This window comes from Saccopteryx bilineata, chromosome 2 (genome assembly GCF_036850765.1).
Source record: "Saccopteryx bilineata isolate mSacBil1 chromosome 2, mSacBil1_pri_phased_curated, whole genome shotgun sequence".
Classification (NCBI taxonomy): domain Eukaryota; kingdom Metazoa; phylum Chordata; class Mammalia; order Chiroptera; family Emballonuridae; genus Saccopteryx; species Saccopteryx bilineata.
Genome location: NC_089491.1, coordinates 317,123,130 through 317,148,686, shown reverse-complemented (window position 1 = coordinate 317,148,686; position 25,557 = coordinate 317,123,130). Strand labels below are relative to the sequence as shown.

Sequence of the window (25,557 nt, the reverse complement as noted above, 5' to 3'; positions counted from 1 at the left end):
TCAGACTCTTATAAAGGAATAACAAGTTGCTCCAGAGCTAGGTCTTCCAAACTTAGCAAAACCTTTTGTGCTGTGTGTTTCAGAGAGAAGCAAGACAGCAGTGGGTATATTAACCCAGGATTTGGGGTCATGGCCTAGACCAGTAGCCTACCTCTCCAAGCAACTAGATATGGTTGCAAAAGGCTAACCACCCTGTTTAAGAGCCTTAGCAGCCACTGCCATGCTGGTGCAAGAGGCAGACAAACTAACTTTAGGACAAAACTTGAGAGTGTGGGTGCCACATGCAGTATTGACTCTGAGGAAAGCCAAAGGACATCACTGGCTCACTAATGCTCTCCTTGCCTCACTGAGTACCAGAACTTATTATGTGAAAACCCAAGACTAGTAATAGAGGTGTGTACCATTTTAAATCCAGCAATACTGCTCCCAGTGAATGAGGGAAAGCCGTGGCACAGTTGCTTGGAAGTACTTGACTCAGTATACTCCAACCAGCTGGTTTGCTAGAACAACGCCTGAAGGAGCCTGCCTGGGAGCTGTATGTGAACAGAAGCAGCTCCATCACCTCAAGAGGAGAATGGCAGGTGGGGTATGCAGTAGTAACTCTAACAGAAACTATAGAGGCACAGCCTCTACCCCAAGGCACTTCTGCTCAGTGGGCAGAACTGATTGCCCTGACTGGAGCCTTAGAGCTCAGTGAAAAGAAAACAGTGAATATCTATACAGATTCCTGGTTTGTCTTTCTCACTTTCCAAGTACAAGGGCAATTTACAAAGAGAGAGGACTCTTAATTGCTGGCAGCAAAGAACTTAAATATCCAGGAGAAATTCTCCAGCTGCTGGAAGCCGTCTGGAAGACAAAACAAGTAGCAGTGATCCACTGCCTAGGACACCAGAAAAGAGGAAGGGTAGAAGCCAGGGAAATGCCAGAGCAGATGCAGAGGTGAAGAGGGCTTCTACCCTAACCTACCTCAAGGGCACTGTTGGTCAAATAAGTTTGTAAATATGATATATATGTTTGCTCGCTTATGGTTTGCATTGGGTGTGGGGACAGACTTTAAGCAGGCTGAGTCCTTATAGCCTAAGGCTTAGTTTTAAGACTAAGCTTTTCCCCACACCCTTGACTGATTGCATGATGTGGGGTGGTGCACTCTCATAAGGAATCCCATTTTGTCTCAGATAAGTGACTTTGTATCAGAGACTTCCTTGTTTGTATATTGAATTAAAGGTTTTGAATCTACACTATAAAGTGGGGCAGACCAGAGCTTGCTCTCTCTTGGTTCCTGAGATTATCATTAGAGAGGAGAGCAGAGAAAGGCCATGTGGGGGAGAGAAGTAGCCGAGATGGCAGTGCTGAAGGAGAAGCCAGTTTGTGTAGAGTTTGTGCAGAGAGAAGGAGATGGGAAACAGAGGTGAATAAGGCTGTGAGGTAGATACTTTTGAGCCTAGGAAACTCGGATAAGTCAGTAGCTTTGTGAGCACTGAATGAGTGGGTTTTGGAGCCCAGTGTGTGTTTTTACTTGCCCACCTGGTGCAAGCTAGGATTAAAGATAATGGCCCACCAGTTCTTGGCTCCATTGTTTCTTTACCGACTGTCCAAATTCAATGTGAACCTGTATGGGCCAGGCGGCTGTGATGTTGGCCCTGGCTACTGGCTTTACAGGCACTATAACCCCTCTCATTCAATGGCACCAGAACTTGCACCCAGATATTCAGAGGGAGAGAAGAAGTGGAGATTAAGAGGGAGCCAAAGAATTAAAGGATGAATAGATGCAACTGCCAGATGGTAGATGTTGGGCAGATAAAATATATTATGCTCACTTTGTTAAAGATAGCGCTGCCCATGTGGAAGCCCATTGCCCAGGTGATGATATTAGTTGCCCTTCTTGCTTGGGAGGGGTGTTATTATGTTAATATATGTTGGTGGGATGGCTTTTGCTCTAAAAGGTTTTAAAAGGAAGAGAGATCATGTTGTTCTTGGAGAAGAGTAATTACTTTCTAGGAGGAGCCCACGCTGTGAGAGAGCAAAAGCAGAGAAAGGCCATGTTGAGGAGAGGAGAAGCAGCCAAGATGGCAGAGTATTGAGTGAGAAGCCAGTTTGTGCAGAGTTTATGCAGGGAAAAGGAGATGGGGAACAGAGGTGAATGAGACTGGTGAGCTAGAAACTTTTGATCCTAGGAAAACTTGGATAAGTCAGTAGCTTTGTGAGCACTGAATGAGTGGGTTTTGGAGCCCAGTGTATGTTTTTACTTGCCCGCCGGGTGCAAGCTAGGATAAAGCTGATGGCCCACCAATTCTTGGCTCTGTTGTTTCATTACCATCTGCCCGAATCCAATGTGAACCTGCATGGGCCAGGCGGCTGTGCTGTTGGCCCTGGCTACTGGCTTTACAGTAGAGTTGTTGTTCCTCGCCTGTTGGGGCCAGCAGTAGTCCAGGCTTTGCATGCTGCCACCCATCTGGGATAAGAAAAGAGAAAAACTGCTAGGGAGATATTTCTATATCCCTCTCTTGGCAACCTTATCCAAGAAAGTCAGCCTACGTGCTCAACCTGCTATCAGAATAATGTAAAACAAGGAATTTCAGTACCCTGCCGGTATTCAGTCATACAGGGCAGCCCCCTTTCAGGATATGCAGGTGGACTTCACCGAGATGCCCAAGAGTCAAGGTTGCCAGTACCTGTTGGTGTTAGTATGCACCTACTCAGGATGGATAGAAGCCTACCCCACCCTGACTGAAAAGGCTAGAGAAGTAACAAGGGCATTGCTTAGAGAAGTAATTCCAAGGTTTGGACTGCCACTTCAGATAGGCTCCGACAATGGCCCAGCCTTTGTGCTAAGATAGTACAAGGGACAGCTCAAGCATTGGACATCACCTGGAAGCTTCACACAGCATACAGACCTCAGAGCCAGGGAAAGGTTGAATGCATGAACAGGACTCTGAAGTTTGGGCTTAGCAAATTATGTCAGAAAACAGGTCTTAAATGGGTACAAACTTTGCCTCTAGTATTGTTTAAGGTTTGGTGCACCCCTTCCAAGAACACTGAGTATTCACCTTATTAGGTATTATACAATAGGCCTCCCCCAATATTACATAGCTTGCCAGGGTCTCCCTGAGAATTAGGAGAAACAGAACTACATAGGCAATTAGAAGCTTTAGTCAAGGTGGCTGATACCATATCCAAGTGGGTGTTAGATAGGGCTCTGATCAGTTTATTTGCCCCTGACCATTCTTTTTCCCCAGGAGACCAGATGTGGGTCAATAATTGGAATCCAGCTCCCTTCCGACCCGGGTGGAAGGGACCCTACACCGTGATCCTGACCACTCCCACTACTACCAAGGTAGAAGGCATACCCGCCTGGATTCACCGCAGCTAGCTGAAGCCTGCAGCCCCAGCAGAGACAGCGTCATGGACAGCAGAAACTGACCCTGCCAACCCTTGTAAGTTAACCCTAAGAAGGACAGCATTCCCTGCTCCAGCCACAAACCGGGAGCTGGCTGGTCCACGGACGACCAAAGCTTGAGGAACCTCATTATGGGACTCCTTATAATTGGCCTCTGGGGAGGGAGGGGAGCCAGTGCAGAGGACTGTGAAGTGTGCATCCATGTCACCAAGGAAGGTCAAAAGGCTCTCCACAACCTTGCTTTTCTATACCTTCTATGAATGCAAGAGAACTCAGAAAGAGACCTGTACCTCTAATCGGACTCAATACAGAGAAGTGTGTGACCCAGGGGATAACCAGCCCTATTTCTGTTGTAATCCTATAGATTCTCCTACTACAACATTTGAAATAAAAATAGCAGCAGGAGATGGGGAAAATGGGTAGAAGAACCAACAATAGCCCAGACCAAAGTTACAGTGGGTTTTGATGCATGTGCAGCTATAAGCCAGGCAACATGGGAGGAAGGAAGGACCTGTGGGTCTCTCAGCTGGGAGAGAAGCTACAGAGTAGAAGAAAAGTATATATGCTCACGAAGTTTCACCTGTGAAACCAGCTGTGTTTATTGGTCATGTGTCTTATGGGCAACCTGAGAAAAGGATAGTTCCAAGAAGAGGGAAGTATACCTGAGGAAAGGAACAGCCCGGTCAAATTGTACTAGCCATGGGTGCAATCCCTTAGAGCTAGTTATAACCAATCCTCTGGATCCCCACTGGAGGAATAATGAGGTATAAACCCTTGGCATTAATGGAGCTGGCTTAAACCCCTATGCCCAACTCATCATCTGGGGCCAGATACAGAACCACCCAGTGTGAGTCTTCCAAGTGTATAAATCCTTTTATGAAGAAGCAATTAGACTCCTACCACCACTCCCGCGAACAGCTAAGAACTTGTTCCTCAGGATGGCTGAGGGAATAGCCCATTCCCTAAATGTCACCTCTTGCTATGTATGTGGGGGAACTCTAACAGGGGACAGATGGCCATGGGAAGCTAAGAAACTAGTTTCCACAGAGGATAGGCCAAATGTAATGACCCCTCGCACCTCTGAGGACAGCCAATGGATTTTAAAATATACTATCATAAGGCAGTACTGCTTAGTGAGAGAAGAAGAAGAGCTGACTGATTCAGTGGGGGAATTGACTTGCCTTGGGCAACCATATTATAATGCCGCCTCCAAGCAAGTGTGTATTGGGGAAACCAGATGGAGAGAAATCCATTGACCAGATTTTCTGAGCTAACTAGAACTTGGCAGGACCCTGGCAGGGCTAGAGACTGGATAGCACCACATGGACTTTATTGGATCTGTGAAAATAGGGCTTATACCCATCTCTCCAAGAATTGGGAAGGAAGCTGTGTGATTGGGTATGATGAAGCCTTCCTTTATCCTCTTGCCTCTGAAAACAGGGGAACTGCTTGGTTATCCAGCTCCCCTGCCCTTACAATGGGTAAAAAGAGAACTCCAGATAGGAGACTGGAAAGATGATGAGTGGCCCCCAGAGCAGATAATCCAGTAGTATGGATCCGCAACCCTGGGCAGAGGGTGAATCTTGGGCATACCATACCCTCATTTATATGTTAAGCCGAATTATCCGATTGCAAGCAGCTTTAGAAATCATTACCAATGAGACTGGGAGAGCCCTAACCCTCCTTGCACATCAGCAAACTCAGATGAGAAATGCCATCTACCAAAACAGATTGGCACTAGATTATCTGCTAGAAGCAGAGGCAGGAGTGTGTGGAAAATTCAATCTTACTAATTGTTGCCTGCAAATAGACGACCAGGGCCAGGCAGCTGAGGACCTTGTCAAGAAGATGACAAAACTGGCACATGTACCCATACAAGTTTGGCATGGATGGAACCCTAATAGCCTTTTGGGGAGGATGGTTCTCAGTCTTTGGTGGGTTTAAAACCCTTACTACTCCTAGGAATTTGTTTAATAGGTCCGTGTTTGTCCCTATTATTAATAAACAGCATAAGGAATATGATAGAGGCAACAAACCACAGCCCATGTATAATTTAGCCACCACTACTATTAGGCCTTCCCTCGGGACCAGATAAAGAATGTGAGAATCCAGTATAAAAGAAATTCTGAACTATCAATGGGGGGAATGTGGAAGGAGGGGCAAGCCCCCCTCTTCCCTGAGAAGAAAGAAATGGAAAGAATACAAGGGAAATGAGCCAGCTGGGGTTACTAAGTCAGCCAGTGATAAATTATCTGTATCCCATAGTTACAATACAAACAAGAACAGCAAGATCTGTATGTAACTATGGCTAGTGATCTGGAAACCCCTTCCCCCTTGTTTACCCCACTCAAGCTTCCCCTCCCCTCTCCTTGAGTCCTGGGAAACCTTAAACAAAGAAATCACATGCACATTGCTTAGATACTGTAAAGGTATATAACCTGTAAGAAAATCAACTTTTGGGAGCCTGTGTTTTGGAGCTACAAGCCCCACATGTGCCACCAGCTTAATAAATTCTCCTTTCTTTAATAATTGAGTTATCTGAGTGTCTATCCTCTGTCAGGTTATTTCCTGCAACAACACAGAACACCTGGATCTCACTGAGGCCTCTAAAAATGTTGTAAAGTGACTAGTGAGTTCCACAAAAACACCTAAGTTACAGGAAAATTTCAAAAGAAGAGTTTATTACCCAGCTAGCTAGCGGGGCACAATATCAAATTATGTATTATACAGTTCTGAGCCTGCTTTTATAGACAAAATTATGTACTGGTTGGGGTAGGTAAGGAGGGGCTTTGTTTGGGGTGGGTAAGGAGGGGCTTGTGATCCCTTTGTCTAGAGCAGTGGTAGTCAACCTGGTCCCTACCGCTCACTAGTGGGTGGTCCAGCTTTCATGGTGGGTGGTAGCGGAGCAACCAAAGTATAAATAAAAAGATAGATTTAACTATAGTAAGTTGTTTTATAAAGATTTAGTCTGCCAAACAGCAAAAATCCAACATAAAGTACTTGGTAAGTAATTATTATATAGATATATGCTTTAACTTGCTGTAACTCTGCTTTATAGATTTTATAAAGTAAAGTTACTTCCCTACTTTATAAATCACCATTACTGTGGAACCGGTGGGTGGTTAGAAAATTTTACTACTAACAGAGATACAGAAGTGGGCGGTAGCTATAAAAAGGTTGACTACCCCTGGTCTAGAGGTATACTTCACTCTCATGACTTTAGAATGGGAGGGTGAGTCAGACTGTAGGAATTCTTAATTGAGGTACATAAACATTCTTTTCTAAAGGCTTTTAAGAAAAGAGAAGAGGAAGGGGTTTTCAGATAAGTTCTATCTTCTTTGCTCTATAGTTAAATTATGACTTAGCTGACCGGGTTGCCCTTGTAAGCCCTTCCTCCTGCATTCTTCTCTTTCCTTTCTCTACAGAAATAAGAGGGTAAGAGGCCTGACTTTTCCTCTTTAAAATGGCATTCCTAATGCTAAGTTTTATAGTTTCTTGCCACCTTATCACAAAATAAAATGAGCTGCTCCACCCAGGAGCACAGAATACAGATGTAGGAGCGGGGTCTGGCCATGGGGAGTGATTAGAGGGTGATCATTCAAATCTCTTCCAAAAAAGTAGAAGATGAGCAGATTCTATAATCCTGTGCTTTGCACTTAGGAAAGAACAAAAACAAGCCTGAAAGCCAGAGAGCTGTGGCTGTACAGTGGTCCCTCATCTATCACGGGGGTTAGGTTCCAGAACCCCCCAACAGGTAAAAATTTGCAAAGTAGCGGCCACATATTTGTTTTATTATTTATATATTTTTAAGACTTTATTTTGATTTAATAATTCTTTAATATGTAAATTAATATATTTTATATTGTTTTCAATTTTTTAGGCTAGAAAATGCTTATTTTACTGCAGAAATAATTAAAATAATAAATATATAAAAATATCTCTATACTGCAAAGTCTCGCAATACAGTGAAAAATCTGCAATACAAAGTTAGATATATACAATATAAAAATCCGTGATATAGTGAGACTGTGAAAAATGAACTGTGATATGGTGAGGGACGACTTCTTGGGTGATGAGAGAAATTACCTGTCCACTCTGGCCCACACATCCTGACTGAGGGACAGGATACAGGCATGAGTCTTTATTTATTTTTTTAAGGGACAGAAGGGAAGAGAGATGATATAAGGCCAGGAGTCAGGGCCACCATCACAGCAGCCCAGCCCATGCAGGTTCGCATTGGATTCGGACAGTTGGTAAAGAAACAATGGAGCCAAAAACTGGTGGGCCATAGTCTTTAATTCTAGCTTGCACCCGGCGGGCAAGTAAAAACACACACTGGGCTCCAAAACCCACTCACATTCAGTGCTCACAAAGCTACTGACTTATCTGAGTTTCCTAGAATCAAAGGTTTCTAGCTCACCAGACTTATTCACCTCTGTTCCTCATCTCCTTCTCCCTGCACAAACTCTGCACAAACTGGCTTCTCACTCAACACTCTGCCATCTTGGCTGCTTCTCTTGGCCTACTCCACGTGGCTTTTACTGCTCTCTACTCTGCTCTCTAATGCTAATCTCAGGAACCAAGAGCAAGCTCCTGTTCTGCCCCCATTTTATAGTGTAGAAATCAAAACCTTTAATCCAATATACAAAATAGGAAGTCTCTAATACAAAGTCACTTATCAGAGACATGATGGGATTGTACCACCCCACATCAAAACAGGTGGGAAAGGCTTAATCCCAAAACCAAGCCCCAGGCTACAAGGATTCTGCCTGCCCACAGCCAGCCCCCAACACACATTAATATCACCTGGGCAACGGCCTCCACATGGGCAGCGTCATCTTTAACAAAGTGAGCATAATACATTTTATCTGCCCAACAGATGATAAGCATCAATTTTTCTTTGCTGCACCTTAGTTGTTCATTGATTGCTTTCTCATATGTGCCTTGACTTGACCAGGGGGCTATAGCAGAGTGAGTGACCCCTTGCTCAAGCCTGCAACCTTTGGCTTCAAGCCAGTAACCTTTGGGCTCAAGCCAGCCATCATGAGGTTTCAAACCTGGGTCCTCTGCATCCCAGTCCAATGCTCTATTGCTGCATCACTACGTGGTCAGGCCAGACATGGCTCTTAGAGAGAAAAAGAACAATGGGCAGTTCCGTTCCAGACTTCCTTCTGTACTCTGTGCCCCACCTAGAGACTCTTCTCCCACACCTACCCTACTTGGGCCCTGGTCAGAGCATCTCAGAAGCCTAGATGCTCAAATTCAGCCCTGGAAATGCCAGAGAGGATTAGGCAATACCAAGATACCGCTGTTGACAGTTCCCAGTTACTTCGTGAATATGTATTAGACATTCTTGGCCTAATCCTCAATTTGGCAGGTTGTATTGGCCCACTGTTCTGAGTCCCCATCCAGGCCAGAGTATGTGACTAATATGGTTTAGCCTCCTTGGTTTGGCCAGGAGAGCTGAAAGCTGCCACTTAAAAGGGAGTTTGAATTTCCCAGACCTAAGTGCCCAACCCATAGGCAAAGCTCTTAGGGCAAGCAAACTGAAAGGGTTCAACCTCCTTATTGGAAAAGAGAAAGACTATCTAGGGAGGAGTGGGAGTGAGTGAGGAGAAACCAGAAGAATAAAGGGGAGAAGGGGCCTGAAATGTCTGGGGTCTTACACTCCAGCTTGTGTTCTTGACTGAGGGAACAAGGGCAGACAGAAAAGTTTGAAAAATAACAAAACAGGGGTGTGGACCTTGCTTGTTATCAGTTCCTTGAAATGAACTCTGCAGCTCCATCAAGAAGAATGAGGGATAGGTTTATCAAGGACAGACCCTCCGGCCTCCTCTCCCCTTCCCCTCCCTATGACATGAAAGTCACATAGGCCTGCAAACAAAGAAGTTATAGAAATCAGATGAAAGCTAAGCTGTAAAGGTATATAAGATGTGAGAAATCTAACTTTGGGGAGCATGTATTGTGTTGCCTCTTTTGGGGTCATGCAGCTTCACTGGCTAAATAAATCCTACTTCCTTCATCAAGTTGTCTGGTGTAAAGCCAGGAGCCACGGCCAGGGCCACTATCACAGCAGCCTTCTGGCCCATGCAGGTTCACATTGGATTCGGAAAGTCGGTAAAGAAACAACAGAGCCACAAACTGGTGGGCCATAGTCTTTAATTCTAGCTTGTACCAGCGGGCAAGTAAAAACACACACTGGGCTCCAAAACCCACTCACATTCAGTGCTCACAAAGCTACTGACTTATCCGAGTTTCCTAGAATCAAAGGTTTCTAGCTCACCAGCCTTATTCACCTCTGTTCCCCATCTCCTTCCTTCTCCCTGTACAAACTCTGCACCAACTCTCTTCTCACTCAGCACTCCGCCATCTTGGCTGCTTCTCCTGGCCTACTCCATGTGGCCTCCTTCTGCTCTCTGCTCTGCTCTCTCCTCTAATGATAATCTCAGGAACCAAGAGAGCAAGCTCCTATTCTGCCCCTATTTTATACTGTAGAAATCCAAACCTTTAATCCAATATGCATAATAGGGAAGTCTCTAATACAAAGTCACTTCTCTGAGGCATGATTGGATTGTACCACCCACATCAAAAAGGGTGGGAAAGGCTTAGTCCTAAAACCAAGCCCCAGGCTATGAGGATTCTGCCTGCCCACTGCCTGCCCCCAATACACATTAATATCACCTGGGCAATGGCCTCCACGTGGGCAGCATCATCTTTAACAAAGTGAGCATAATACATTTTATCTGCCCAACATCTGGGCATTTTTGTCCTCCTTTGATTCCTGCAATAGGAGAAGGAGAAATTCTTCCTTTTCCCGCTTCACCTGTGCTCCTGCTCTGAACGCCACGAAGTTTTGGTGGTACCAAGGTCTGTTGGCTTAATTGTAATCAGAACATACACTTCCCGCTATGTGCAGCCACCATCACAGCCGCCTAGCTCATGCAGGTTCGCATTTGATTCGGACAAATGGTAATGAAACAATAGAGCCAAGAACTGGTGGGCCATTAGCTTTAATTCTAGCTTGCAAGAAATACACACAGTGGGAAAACACTTCCCTTTCCATTTGATCCCAAAGCCACTGACTTATCCAAGTTTCCTAGAATCAAAGGTTTGTACCTCACAGCCTTATTCACCTCTGTCCCCCATCTCCTCCTCTCTGCAAAAACTCTGTACAAACTGGCTTCTCCTTCAGCACTCTGCCATCTTGGCTGCTTCTCCTCTTCTCCATGTGGCCTTTCTCTGCTTTCCTCTCTAATGCTAACCTCAGTCTGCCCCAATTTTATAGTGTAGGAAGCTCTCAGTCTGCCCCATTTTATAGTGTAGCAATCAAAACCTTTAATCCAATATACAAACAAAGAAGTCTCTGATACAAAGTCACTTATCTGAGGCATAATGGGATTCCTCATGAGAGTGCACCACCCCACAACATGCAACAGTCAAACATGTGAGGAAAAGTTTTAGTCTTAAAACTAAGCCTTAGGCAATAAGGACCCTGTCTGCTTACAGCCTGTCCCCCACACCCAATGCAAACTATAAGCAAGCAGACATGTATATCATATTTACAAACTTATTTGACCAACAACCCCATTCCATTCATCCTCTTTGGTAAAAAGTATGGACTGTCTTTTCCACAGAGCCCTGGCTCACACTGCCTTCTGGCCTCTGCAGACCCCTTTTCCAGGTGTGAATGCTTTCCTCTCCACCTCCATCCAATCAGGAAACTCAAACACCACTGACTCCATAATATATTTTCAGATTATTCTAACCAGAGATCTTTCTTTAATGTCTTAGCTTGATTTCAGTAGTCTCAAAAGTTGTTGCACCTTTTATAGCATTGATTTTACTCTGTCATCCTTATTGCTCCTCTATTTGCTTAATCCTCCTTTCTTGATCATGCCCCCCTTTGACACAGACTGGTTTGTAATAAATGTGTGATAACTTGGTGTGGATGCCCTGCTCACTCTTCCAGAGAACAGTTTTCATCTGAAATCATGAGGGCTGAGTGAAGTGTCCCCACATCATGACTGGCTCCCTGTTAAATCCCCCTAGAGCAGTGGTCGGCAAACCACGGCTCACAGCCACATGTGGGTCTTTGGCCACTTGAGTGTGGCTCTTCCACAAAATACCACATGTGGGCGCTACCTTGATAAAGAATATACCTACTCATATGTTGGGCAGATAAAATGTATTATGCTCACTTTGTTAAAGATGGTGCTGCCTACAAGGAGGCTGTCACCCAGGTGATATTAATGTGTGTTGGGGGCAGGTGGTGGGCAGGCAGAATCCTTGTAGCCTGGGACTTGGTTTTGGGATTAAGCCTTTCCCACCCTTTTTGATGTAGGGTGGTACAATCCCATCATGACTCAGAGAAATGACTTTGTATTAGAGACTTCCCTATTTTGTATATTGGATTAAAGGTTGTGAAGCTACACTATAAAATAGGGGCAGAACTGGAGCTTGTGCTCTTGGTTCCTGAGATTATCATTAGAGGAGAGAGCAGAAAGAGGCCATGTGACCAGGAGAAGCAGCCAAGATGGCGGAGTGTTGAGAGAGAAGCCAGTTTGTGCAGGGAAAAGGAAGGAGATGGGGAACAGAGGTGAATAAGTCTGGTGAGTTAGAAACCTTTGATTCTAGGAAACTCAGATAAGTCAGTAGCTTTGTGAGCACTGAATGTGACTGGGTTTTGGAGCCCAGTGTGTGTTTTTACTTGCCCGCCGGGTGCAAGCTAGGATTAAAGATGTTGGCCCATCAGTTTTTGGCTCCGTTGTTTCTTTACCAACTGTCCGAATCCAATGTGAACCTGCATGGGCTGGGATGCTGTTGTGGTAGTGGCCGTGGCTTCTGGCTTTACACCATATATCATAGTTTAAGTTTTAAAAATTTGACTCTCAAAAGAAATTTCAATTGTTGCACTGCTGATATTTGGCTCTGTTGACTAATGAATTTGCCAACCACTGCCCTAGAGCTACTTGGCTTCATCCTTGTGCTCATGGGGATAGAGTGGGATAGTTCAGCTTGAAGGCTAAGGGAGTTCCCAGGACTAAACGTGGAAAAGCTCCATTGCAGCATGAGTCAGGACAAACTGATTGGTGCTATGCTCTCTACAACCCCTACAAACCTGTCTGTGCTGGTCTCCACTAGTGTTAGTAGGCTTCTAACTATTTCCTCTTTCACTGATCAAAGTGCCTATCCTACCCAAGGAGGAAGAGAGGATTAAGGGATGATGACAGGGTGTTCTGAGCACTTTGAATGACAAAAGGAACACCAAGGGTGTGCAAAGGTAAAAGCCATTAAATAGGGAGTTACTTGTGGGGTTTGAAATAAAGTATTTAACTGGAAGAGGTTGACATGCAGTGCATTGTGCTGTGCACAATAGAGGTCAGGGACTATTGGCTATCGGTAAATGTGCACGCTCAGTGTCTTTAGACTGCTTTGCTGTTAGGAAGACAAGAAAGCACAGAGGCTTGGTTCTCACTCTCAGCAGCCGAGAGAGACTGATACATTCACCACTTCACTGGCTCCATGGCTTTGAGTAAGTTCCTTTCACTCCTCGGAGCCTTAGTTCCCCTATCTGTAAAATAGTAATACACTCTAGGTATGAAAGTGCATCAGAAACTGATGAATACTGAAATGTGTGTAGGGTGTTGTTATTTCAAGTAGCAGCAGTGCTCTTGAATGCAGAGAAGAGGAATGTATACAAAATGAATGTTCAAATGGATCACCCAATCTATCTTTGAAAGAACACTTATCTATAAATAATAAATACAAGGCACACTTTGAAATATCTAAAAATAAAAATTAGAAGAAAATAGTGGGAGAGGCCCTGGCCGGTTAGCTCAGTGGTAGAGCGTCGGCCTGGCATGCAGGAGTCCCAGGTTTGATTCCTGGCCAGGGCACACAGGAGAAGCACCCATCTGCTTCTCCACCCCTCCCCCTCTCCTTCCTCTCTCTCTCTTCCCCTCCTGCAGCCAAGGCTCCACTGGAGCAAAGTTTGCCCAGGGGCGCTGAGGATGGCTCTGTGGCCTCTGCCTCAGGTGCTAGAGTGGCTCTGATTGCGGCAGAGCAACGCCCCAAGATGGGCAGAGCATTGCCCCCTGGTGGGCATGCCGGGTGGATCCCAGTCTGGCGCATGCGGAAGTCTGTCTGACTGCCTCCCTGTTTCCAGCTTCGGAAAAATACAAAAAAAAAAAAAATATAGTGGGAGATTATTTACTAACAAAGGTATGTTTATTTTTCCACAGAATAATTGATCACAGATTTTATTCATTTACCTTCCTATTAGTTTATATACCATTAACCCTTTCAGAAGACATGAATATAAAGCTAATGTTAGGCATTATGGTTTGCAGATCAGTCCATAGTTATCTATAAGACAGAAGGAAATAATATTCAATTTATACAACCTTTGTGGTTGTTGGGCAGATAAAATATATTATGCTCACTTTGTTAAAGATGGTGCTGCCCATGTGGAAGTCTGTCGCCTAGGTGATATTAGTTGCCCTTCTTGCCTGGAATGGGCGTGATTATATTAATGTGTGTTGGGGCGGACTGTGAGCAGGCAGGATCCTTGTAGCCTGGGGCTTGGTTTTAGGACTAAGCCTTTCCCACCCCTTTTGATGTAGGGTGGTGTGCTCTCATGAGGAATCCCATTATGTCTCAGATAAGTGATTTTGTATCAGAGACTTTCTTATTTGTATATTGGATTAAAGGTTTTGATTTCTACACTATAAAATAAGGGCAGACCAGGAGCTTGCTCTCTCAGTTCCTGAGATTAGCATTAGAGAGGAGAGCAGAGAAAGGCCACATGGGGAAGTAGAGAAGCAGCCAAGATTGTGGAGTGCTGAGTGAGAAGCCAGTTAGTTCAGAGTTTGTGCAGGGAGAAGGAAGGAGATGGGGAACAGAGGTGAATAAGTCTGGTGAACTTGAAACCTTTGATCCTAGGAAACTCGGATAAGTCAGTAGGTTTGTGAGCACTGAATAAGTGGGTTTTGGAGCCCAGTGTGTGTTTTTATTTGCTTGCCAGGTGCAAGCTAGGATTAAAGATGATGGCCCACCAGATTTTGGCTCCTTTATTTCTTTACCGACTGTCCGAATCCACTTTGAACCTGTATGGGTCAGGCTGCTATGATGGTGGCCTTGGCTACTGGCTTAACAGTGGTGCAAAAAGCTAGACACAGCCTTGCAGTGAGCCTACCTCTGGTTATTCACCTGCGGAGCTGCTGTGTGTGGGGGAGACTCTCAGGGAAAGGGGAAAATTCTTCCTACATGAGTGCTAAAAACCTGCTTCCACTCCCTGATTCTTGAGCTGGAAGTTTCCGGTGCTTGGTGGCCTTTGTGATTTTTGTAAGAGTTACATGTACCTGCGTGCCTGCCAACCATTACTGCATAGGAAATCATGAAGAATACACATTAGACACATGTGTGATTCTTATTTTTTTCAAATATCTGTTGGCAAAGTAGAAGCAGTGGACAAGAGAGAAGTCACCCTTTTCCATACACACCAGTATGGGCCTGACTACTGTTCTGAGTCCCTGACCATAAAGGGACACTGGTCATAAGCTGGGGCTGGATGGCTGGATGATAGCATTGGGCAGCTCAAGGAAGCAGTCACAGAAGCCAAGGCCTCCCAGCTAACCCTTCACTCAGGAGCTAGGAGTAAATCCCAGGAGAAATGAATGCCCTGAGCATGAAAACTAGAAGACACTGATGAGGAGGTGGCGATGATCCACCAAGTCTGAAAGAGACCTTGTGAGTGCGTTGCTTCTTGTTGATGAAGAAGCTCTCGGCAACAAATGACTGTGCACAGATTGTGTGTCAGCCACTGGGCTAAGGTGACTTATTGCATCTGAGAACTTCTCCCAAACACCTTGAAAAGTTCTTATTCCTCATCCACAGGAGCCACCTGCCTTTCAAAGAGGTGATGTGACATGTCCAAAGTCACATAATTTTGGGGGAGATGGGACTAGAGCTACATTTTTTTTTTATCCCTGACTCAGGGGACTTCTTACTATCCACATTTGCCTTCATGCTGGGTTGGGAGGAGAGAGGATGGAGTGAATGCCCACGAATGATGATTACAGTGCTCTTTCTTTCTTTCTTTCTTTCTTTCTATCTTTCTTTCTTCCTTTCTTCTTCTTTTTTTTTTTTTTTTTTTGTCAGCATGCAGTCCACTTTCACAGCCCCTAAGCTATGTGGGAACAAAGATTTATGAGGAATATCACATTGGAATATTAGCATGTATTAGGGTGACTAAATAGAAGAGAAGATTCTCCAAAACAGCTTTGTGAGGCACAGATATGGTGGCTGAGGCATCACCTGGGACCACAGACAACAGATGGTTTTGGCCTCTTGCTGTCACCAGCAAGAACTTAGGGCAACTCTCCTTGTTTATGAATCTCTCTCTTCTTAGCCTGTCTTTACACAAGCATGACACTTGTGTTGTCGGTGTTGCTGTTAAAATGAAAACTGAGGGCTTCAAGGCCAAAGGACCCCAAGGTGCATCCTGGCTCTCTCTCATATGAGCTGAGGGCTTAGGACAAATTCCTCACCTTCTCTGAGACTTGGCCCCTTCTCTAAAAATGGAACTGATCTTGTTCTCTCCATTCATGGATGGTGTGTAATGTAAATAAAATAATTAGTCATAAATGGTTTTTCTAGTGACTGTTCAAAGTAGGCTCTCAATAGATAATGCATGGCTGATGGCAATTATGAAGGTGGGTCATGAACCCTGATGATGAAAGAACACAAGCTGCTCGGGCTTCAGCTCAAAGTTCTTACACAAAAGAACTCGATGTGGTTAAACAAACAAACTGTTGCAGGAGAGCGAAACCTCGGAGGATTGATGCTCAGATAACTTTAAGAGGAAAAAGAATTTATTAATAAAAGCCAGTGAAGCAAGCGGGGCTATAGCTCCAAAGACATGTGCTCTCTGAGATTAGATTTCTTACATCTTATATACCCTTTACAGAACACAAGTTCACATTCATGGGTCTCGTGATTCCTTTGTCTTGAGGTACATACGTCAATCACATGATTTTAGGACGGGAGAGGGCTTACAGGATGCCAGAGGATCATCATTTGTAAATTGCCTATTAAGGAGAAAGAAAAAGGGAGAGGAAAGGGCTACTCAAATCTCTTTCTCCCTCCTACATTCCTGGCTGTTTTACCTTCTTTCATCTACGTGTAGAGAAGGGAGGGGGTCCAAGTCTCCTTCCTTCTTCTATTCAAAACCTTCTAAGTATGAAAACCTCTTCATTTACAATATATAGCCCTTCCTAAGCAGAATTATGATTGATTAGCCACCTTGAGCTGTTGTAAATTACACAGAAGTATAAAAACCATATTTACAAACTCTCTCTGAATGCTTGGCCTAAATTATAAAATATCCTTGAAGCCTCTTAACTCAAGGAGGGTTTCCTTCCTCTAAACGAGAGGTTCCTATGGTCATGATGGAGGACTATAATGGTTTAAAATGTAACACAGTTGAATTATCTGGATGTGTGTGTTATGTATGTGTTCATCAGTAAGACTGTAAAGCCAGTAGCCAGGGCCACTATCACAGCCACCCGGCCCATGCAGGTTCGCATTGGATTCGGACAGTCGGTAAAGAAACAACGGAGCCAAAAACTGGTGGGCCATCATCTTTAATCCTAGCTTGCACCTGGCGGGCAAGTAAAAATACCCACTGGGCTCCAAAACCCACTCACATTCAGTGCTCACAAAGCTACTGACTTATCTGAGTTTCCTAGAATCAAAGGTTTCTAGCTCACCAGACTTATTCACCTCTGTTCCTCATCTCCTTCTCCCTGCACAAACTCTGCACAAACTGGCTTTTCACTCAACACTCCACCATCTTGGCTGCTTCTTCCCTCCTCCATGTGGCCTTTCTCTGCTCTCTTCTCTAATGATAATCTCAGGAACCAAGAGAGCAAGCTCCCGTTCTTCCCCCATTTTATAGTGTAGAAATCCAAACCTTTAATCCAATATACAAAATAGGGAAGTGTCTAATATCATACAAAGTCACTTATCTGGGGCATGATGGGATTGTACCACCCCACATCAAAAAGGGTGGGAAAGGCTTAGTCCTAAAACCAAGCCTCAGGCTACAAGAATTCTGCCTGCCCACAGCCCGCCCCCAACACACATTAATATCACCTGGCCGACAAGTTTCATGTGGGCAGCGCCATCTTTAACAAAGTGAGCATAATATATTTATCTGCCCAACAAAGACAAATCTTCTTAAGTTACAACAACTATATCTGTTCAGTATCACAACTGGACCAGAAGTAGTTTAAATTACAATTGATGAAACTTTTGGACTTTGACCAATTGCAAGTAGAATGCTAAAAATTTTCTGCATTTTCTGTAAAAGCTTGTGGTACAAAGGTGTGACTATTGGGAGTTATGCTGACAAAGAAGAGACTAACAGGTGACACAGAACCAGAATAGCACAAGAGGAAAATCCAGATAGGACCACACCTGCCTGGTTCACCCAGTCCAGTGAGGAAGGTGTAAGGTATTATCCCACCAAGGAAGAGAGAAGGGCGTAGCCACCAAGTGTGGATAAGCAAAAGCTTTATTTAGTACAGTGCTTCCCGGACGAGGTTCTCTGGTCCGGAAGACAGGGGCCAGAGAAGTCACACCGCCTCCCCTGTTTGGGGGTAATTTATAGCATCGGTAGAGTGGTCAGGTTGATATGATGTGATAAAATTTCATTGGCTGACAGACAGTTGCTCTTTTTCAAAGGGCTCCTGGGAAGTTTCTTTCAGCGGGCACGGGTGTGGGTTGTTCCAGCCAGAGTTCCCAGGCCTGGTTCCCCACGTGACCTTCCCCCATTGCCAACCGACCTTACAGAAGGAACTGTAACTCCTGAAGCACTGTTTAAATTGTTTTGTAGTTTGTTGAGAATGCAATTTTTCTTAAGTTAATATATTTTTAACAAAGTTCAAATAATTTATACAATAATGTAGGTTACATAATTTTTAATAAGTTTTTTTGCTGTCTATTTCTAAGAACTGAGTTCAAAGGTTTTACTAAGGATGGAGTCCTAAGTAGCTGGGGAGGAGACTTTCACAGAGCAGAGTGGAAGTGAAGTCCTCCAGGTATTCTGGCAGGGGAAGGGCCAACTCTGCTCCACTATAAGGGGTGTGCTCTTGTGTGTGTGTGTGTTTTAAGATTTTTTAAAAATTGAAGTATATTAGTTTCAGGCATATCACTTAGTGATTCTATATGTATATATATATATATACCTTATCATAGAATCACCACAATAAGTCTAGTAAGAGGTACCAACTTCCAGTTATAAAGTAAATAAGCCACAAAAAATAGTGTATAGCACAGAAAATATAGTCAATAATATTGTAATAACTGTGCATGGAGACAGATAATTTTTTTTGTTTCTTAACTAGGAAGATTATATTCTTACATACTTCCAGGCATGAACAGTGATCAGATTGGTTTTGTTTGAGAATAGTAATCACTGTCCCTATAGGTAGTAAAGGGGTTATAGACACCACTAACTGCAGGTCAGCTCACCAGTCCTGGGAGGCTATGAAGGTCAAGTCCTATGTTGGAATCATGCCCACTGGTTTCTTTATATTAGTCAGGGTTCACCAGAGAAACAGACTAATAGAGAATTTATTTTGAGAAACTATGGGGCTGGCAAGACTGAAATTCACAGGACAGTCAGCAGGTTGGAAATTCTGGCAAGAGTTGATGTTTTAATCATGAGTCCAAAAGCAGTCTGAAGGAAGAAGTCACTCTTCCTTGGGAAATCTCAGCCTTTTCTTCTTAAAGCCATCAATTGATCAGATGAGGCCCACCCATATTATGGAGAGTAATCAGCTTTACTCAAAGTCTATTGATTTAAATGTTTAAAAAAATTTTGCCCTGGCCAGTTGGCTCAGCGGTAGAGTGTCGGCCTAGCGTGCGGAGGACCTGGGTTTGATTCCTGGCCAGGGCACACAGGAGAAGCGCCCATTGCTTCTCCACCCCTCCGCCGCGCTTTCCTCTCTGTCTCTCTCTTCCCCTCCCGCAGCCAGGGCTCTATTGGAGCAAGGATGGCCCGGGCGCTGGGGATGGCTCTGTGGCCTCTGCCTCAGGCGCTAGAGTGGCTCTGGTCGCAACATGGCGATGCCCAGGATGGGCAGAGCATTGCCCCCTGGTGGGCAGAGCGTCGCCCCTGGTGGGCGTGCCGGGTGGATCCCGGTCGGGCGCATGTGGGAGTCTGTCTGACTGTCTCTCCCTGTTTCCAGCTTCAGAAAAATGAAAAAAAAAATTTTTTTTACAGTAACATCTAGACTAATGTTTGACCAAAGAACTGGGCACCATGGCCTAGCCAAATTGGTACATTAAATTAATCATCAGTGTCTGAATACTCTTTTTGATTTCCCCTGGTTTTGGCTTTTCATAGTCTAAGGCACCCTCACCCTATTTTTTTAGTAAATGATCAGTTCCTGTATCTTGGTCTAGATTTTTATTTCTTATCTTTTTTCCTAAAAAGTTGGCCCCAGATTTTTTTTTATTTTAATTAAGTAATATATATTTTTTCTTATTAAAGTCATTATGGTACATGAAAAAAAATTTAGAAAATTACGATATCAGAAAAAGAATAAACATTACTATAATATCACCTACAGAAGCAATTATTAGATTGTATATGTTCTCAGGCATTTTTTATGCACATATGTAAGTAGTGATCATAATGGCTAACATATAACTGTACAACTTACTATAGTGTGTTTCTTAACTCATTCAATCCTCCAAACATCAGTGAGGAAGGTACCATTATTATTTCTAAATTCCGATGAAAAAATCAAGGTCCAGAGAAGTTAGGTGACTTGCCCAAGGTCACGGAAGTTGTGAAAGACAGTTGCAGGCACAGACTCAAAGTTTGATGAGTATCAGAGTGGGAAGTTCTGGGGGGTCATGGAATTTGCAATGCCTAGTTTTTCCCTAATTTGTATCTCTTATTCCATTATTTCCCTAACCCCTACAAATAATCAATTTCTCAAATAGAAATAAAACATGGGGGGGAAAAAGCTCTCTGACTCTGGAACCTGGGATTTTACTCACTTTGTTATAGTGTCCCTCTATATGGATTTTTTCTTTTTATAATATAGGGATTACTTTATATAAAGTGCATTGTTTATTTTTATCTGGTTTTCACACCCTCTTTAAGATTCTAAAATAGCAAAGAATTTCACTAAATAAAGGTGCCATTGCTCATTGAATCATCCCCCTCTTTGCTATTTAAGTTGTTTCTTATAAAACACAGATCATGACTATTCTTAAATATATATTTTGTGCCTATTTATAAATTTTTCTTTAATAAATATCTAGAAATGAAATTGTGGAATCAAAGACAATCAATAACATTAAGGCCCTCACATGCCAGAGACCACATGACTCTCTTAAAAGGTGGTTTCAAGTTATACACCCATGAACACAGAGCCCCTACAATGTCGCCGTAACAAACTTTTTTTTTTTTTTTTTTTTTTTTTTTATTTTTCTGAAGCTGGAAACAGGGAGAGACAGTCAGACAGACTCCTGCATGCGCCCGACCGGGATCCACCCGGCACGCCCACCAGGGGCGACGCTCTGCCCACCAGGGGGCGATGCTCTGCCCATCCTGGGCGTCGCCATGTTGCGACCAGAGCCACTCTAGCGCCTGGGGCAGAGGCCACAGAGCCATCCCCAGCGCCCGGGCCATCTTTGCTCCAATGGAGCCTTGGCTGCGGGAGGGGAAGAGAGAGACAGAGAGGAAAGCGCGGTGGAGGGGTGGAGAAGCAAATGGGCGCTTCTCCTGTGTGCCCTGGCCGGGAATCGAACCCGGGTCCTCCGCACGCTAGGCCGACGCTCTACCGCTGAGCCAACCGGCCAGGGCTAAAGTTTCTACTTTATTTGATGCCACCTGAGTGCTGAACTCCCTACATTGTAGCAAGAACCCTTTTTTTCTCTACCTTTTTATTGGCCACTTGTATTATGTATATATATAATATATATATTACTATATATTATTACTATTATATTATATTATATATATTATTATTACATATAATAATATATTATTATATATATTAATAATATATTACTATATATTATTACTATATATAGTATTATATATAATTATATATATATGTATATACATATGTTCATTTCTTTTCTTTTTTTTTTTTACAGATGGAAAATTGCAATCTTCCTGTATGGCCAGAGGCCACGGCCACCATTACAGCCGCCTGGCCCATGCAGGTTCAAGTTTGATTCGGACAGACAGTAATGAAACAGCGGTGCCAAGAACTGGTGGGCCATTAGCTTTAATCCTAGCTTGCACCCGGCAGGCAAGAAATACATACAGTTGGAAAACACTTCCCTTTCCATTCAGGGCTCCTAAAGCCACTGACTTATCTGAGTTTCCTAGAATCAAAGGTTTATACCTCACCAGCCTTATTCATCTCTGTTCTCCATCTCCTTCTCTTTGCACAAACTCTGCACAAACTGGCTTCTCACTCAGCACTGGTGGCATCTTGGCTGCTTCTCCACTTCCCCACATGGCCTTTCTCTGCTCTCCTCTCTAATGCTAATCTCAGGAACTGAGAGAGAACAAGCTCCCGGTCTGCCCCATTTTATAGTGTAGAAATAAAAACCTTTAATCCAATATATAAACAAGGAAGTCTCTGATACAAAGTCACTTAGGGTGGGAAAGACTTAGTCTTAAAACTAAGCCTCGCCCTGGCCAGTTGGCTCAGTGGTAGAGCATCGGCCTGGCGTGCGGAAGTCCCGGGTTTGATTCCCCCCCAGGGCACACAGGAGAGGCGCCCATCTACTTCTCCACCCCTTCCCCTCTCCTTCCTCTCTGTCTCTCTTTTCCCCTCCCGCAGCTGAGGCTCCATTGGAGCAAAAGATGGCCCGGGCACTGGGGATGGCTCCGTGGCCTCTGCCCCAGGCACTAGAGTGGCTCTGGTCGCAACAAAGCACCGCCCTGGATGGGCAGAGCATTGCCCCCTGGTGGGTGTGCCGGGTGGATCCCGGTCGGGCTCATGTGGGAGTCTGTCTGACTGCCTCCCCGTTTCCAGCTTCAGAAAAATACAAAAACAAACAAACAAACAAAAACAAAAACAAAGAACTAAGCCTTAGGCCAGTGATGGGCAATCTTTTGAGCTTGGTGTGTCAAAATTTGCCAAAAAACCGAGCATAACTCGGGTGGTGTGTCACTTTGAGAAAAAAACCATAATTTCGCAATATTTATAGTTTAAATAACAAAAATGTATAGTTGTAATATATAACTGTATTCAATAAACCCAAAACTAATTTTTTAACTTACCTGCTTAGTTCTTTGTTCATCTTTTAGTCAGTTTTTTTTTGTTGGTCTTGATATTATTTAACTTGTGTGGGGTGCTGTGAACTAAGATAAGTGAGGGGGAGGGGGAATTCTTTAACTAACCTGCCTATTAGTGACTTTTTTGTTGACGAATTTTATTGGCTAAATCTTCAATTGAAGGTTGGTATTTTGTACACTTTGAGCCCAAGCATGTGCTACTAACTTCATCTGTCAATTTGTTTCTTTTGTTGGTTTTGATATTATTTAATGCTGAGAATAAGGTTTCACAAAAGTATGTAGAGGGAAAAATTGTGAATAAAGCCATTGCTATATTTTTCAGGGTGCTAAAAGCGTCTAGTAATCAGTTCCAGGCACTCCAAATTTTCTGTTCATAGTGGCACTCCTCTTGATTCTCCAAGAAGCACCTTTCAGATTCTTAAGCTTTGACTTCAAGTAGACAAACACCTGAGCCTAGATGCTGTCTTGAAATTCTTCAAGTTGCATCTTATGTAAATTAAGATGGCTGCTGCTATTTCTAATGGCGGGAAACAGCACCCATAGCGCAGGCCCTCGCCTCTCCCAGTCTCCCCCTCACTTATCTCAGTAATGATGGTCAATTAGAAATCCATGACACCCCAGAACAGTAGATTGGATGATGGTTGCTGTGGTTATGTGGTTGCTGGTAAAGGCAATCACAGGCCCCCCAGAGATGTGTCCCCCATGGCATTTCACTGCTCCCTGCTCTGCCAGCCGGAAGTGAGGTCAAATATCCCCTAACGGCCTAACCGGAAGTCCTAGAACTAGACGCTTTGTGCCAGAGTTCTGTTGTTTTGGGCTACAGACCTTCAGCACAGAGTGTCTACACTACAGCAAATGTTTTTATCCTCGGCTCCTGCACTTGGCCGTGCAGGAGCCAAGGATGAAATGTCCTTCTCGGCATGCGGCCCCATACTTCTCTGGTATGCGGTTGCATATGGCCACATGTCATGGAAAATGGCTACATGTGTCAGTGCTGACACGCGTGTCATAGGTTCGCCATCACGGCCTTAGGCTATAATGACTATGCCTGCTTACAGCCTGTCCCTCACACCCAATACAAACTACTAGCGAGCAAACATATATATCATATTTACAAACTTATTTGACCAACACTTCCAAACTAAACTTTTATTTTGCAAATTACTTTTGAACACTTTTTTTTTCCTTTATGGTAATGGTGGTCTTTTTCTTTCCTGTCATCTCTAGACTCTGGAGTCTTGGTCTATTTTCTCTAAACACCATGACCTTCTTGATGGTGGGTTCTGGGCAGAGGACTCCTCTAGAAAACAAGCTGTTGAGCCCCTGGGGTGGGGTGTAAGAGGAAGGTGCGGGGCTGCCGCCAATGGCCTTCTGCCCTGTGGCCCAGCTTTGGGCTGGAGGCTGCTGTGGTGCAGTGGAGGGGCTCTGATGGGAGCAGGGGTGTGGGTAGGGGACGTCTCATCACCTGTCTGGGTCTCAGGGCTCATCTGAAAAGCAGGGGTGATGATGGTTCTTTCCAAGATGCAGTGAGGGTCCAGCGTGACAGTGTGTCACAGATGCTTATGAATTATAACAAAGATACAGTTGTATTATTTGAATTATGAGTATGGTTCTGCTTCTTCAGGGAAAGCATTGGGTGGTTTGGGGTGGGCAGGTCTAGGTTTAGAGAACGTTGCCATTTGGGGGTAGATATGTTAATGATCTCTTTACCCATGCTCTCTTAACATCAGTTTCCTCATCTGGAAAGTAAGGATAATAACAATACCAACCTCACTGGGCTGTGTGAGGATTAAATGAGTTAATCTCTATAAAGCATTGAGATTAGCCATTGGCACCTAGTAAGAGGTTTACATAGATTAACTCTTTTAATCATCAATCCTGTAAGGTGGATACTATTATTATCCTTATTTTACAGGGGAAGAAATAGAGATCAGGTGGGCTACTGGCCAGCCCAAGATTACAAAACTATTAAGTGACTAAACTAGGATATACATCTAGGTAGTCTATCCTGAGACCCACTGCTCCATCTTGCCACTATCTATAGTGGATGGGAGAAAGGGTTAGTAAAGAAGAAAGGAAGACTGGTCTTTCCCTCTCAAAAGTTGACAGGCTTCCTTCAGCCTCTCCTTGCCTAGCCTCCTCCAGCCACACCTTCTCCAGGAAGTCTTCCCAGATGAACCCCACCCATGTGATCACTCCTATTTTCTTCATCTGCTTTTAACTTATAAACCTTGTTGTTTGTATAGTGCTTTGCAATGCTTTGAAGTTTTTATTCAAATCAATGGGCATTTATCAAAAGCCTAGAAAACAAGGCTAGAACCATAGATGAAGTATATAGACCTAGTTCCTCCTCTCAGGCATTTATAACCTTGTCAGGCACATAGACAAAGGCAACCATATCAATGAAGAGAAATTGGGATCAGTGTTGTAAAAGAAATATGAACATTGTACTACAGAAGTAGGAGAAAACAATGGTTAATTTGGAATGGAGGGGGATGGTTCTGGGACAGCTTCACAGCCCGTGCATTTGTACTGGGTCCTGAAGGAAGGGGAAGACTTTATTTATTTATTTATTTATTTTGTATTTTTCTGAAGCTGGAAACGGGGAGAGACAGTCAGACAGACTCCCGCATGTGCCCGACCGGGATCCACCCGGCATGCCCACCTGGGGACGAAGCTCTGCCCACCAGGGGGCGATGCTTTGCCCATCCGGGGCATCGCTCTGTTGCGACCAGAGCCACTCTAGCACCTGGGGCAGAGGCCAAGGAGCCATCCCCAGCACCCGGGCCATCTTTGCTCCAATGGAGCCTTGGCTGCGGGAGGG

At 44.1% G+C, this 25,557-nt stretch overlaps 1 long non-coding RNA gene across 1 annotated transcript in view; it reads left to right on the top strand.

Annotated features, from left to right (window-relative positions):
• The window catches only part of LOC136326325 (uncharacterized), a 42,596-nt gene extending 19,907 nt beyond the window's left edge, over positions 1–22,689 (top strand). The window contains exons 2-3 of the long non-coding RNA XR_010729425.1: positions 3,237–3,434; positions 21,578–22,689. This is a non-coding gene — a long non-coding RNA (uncharacterized lncRNA). The remainder of the gene's footprint in view (positions 1–3,236; positions 3,435–21,577) is intronic.
• Positions 22,690–25,557: the final 2,868 nt, after the last annotated feature.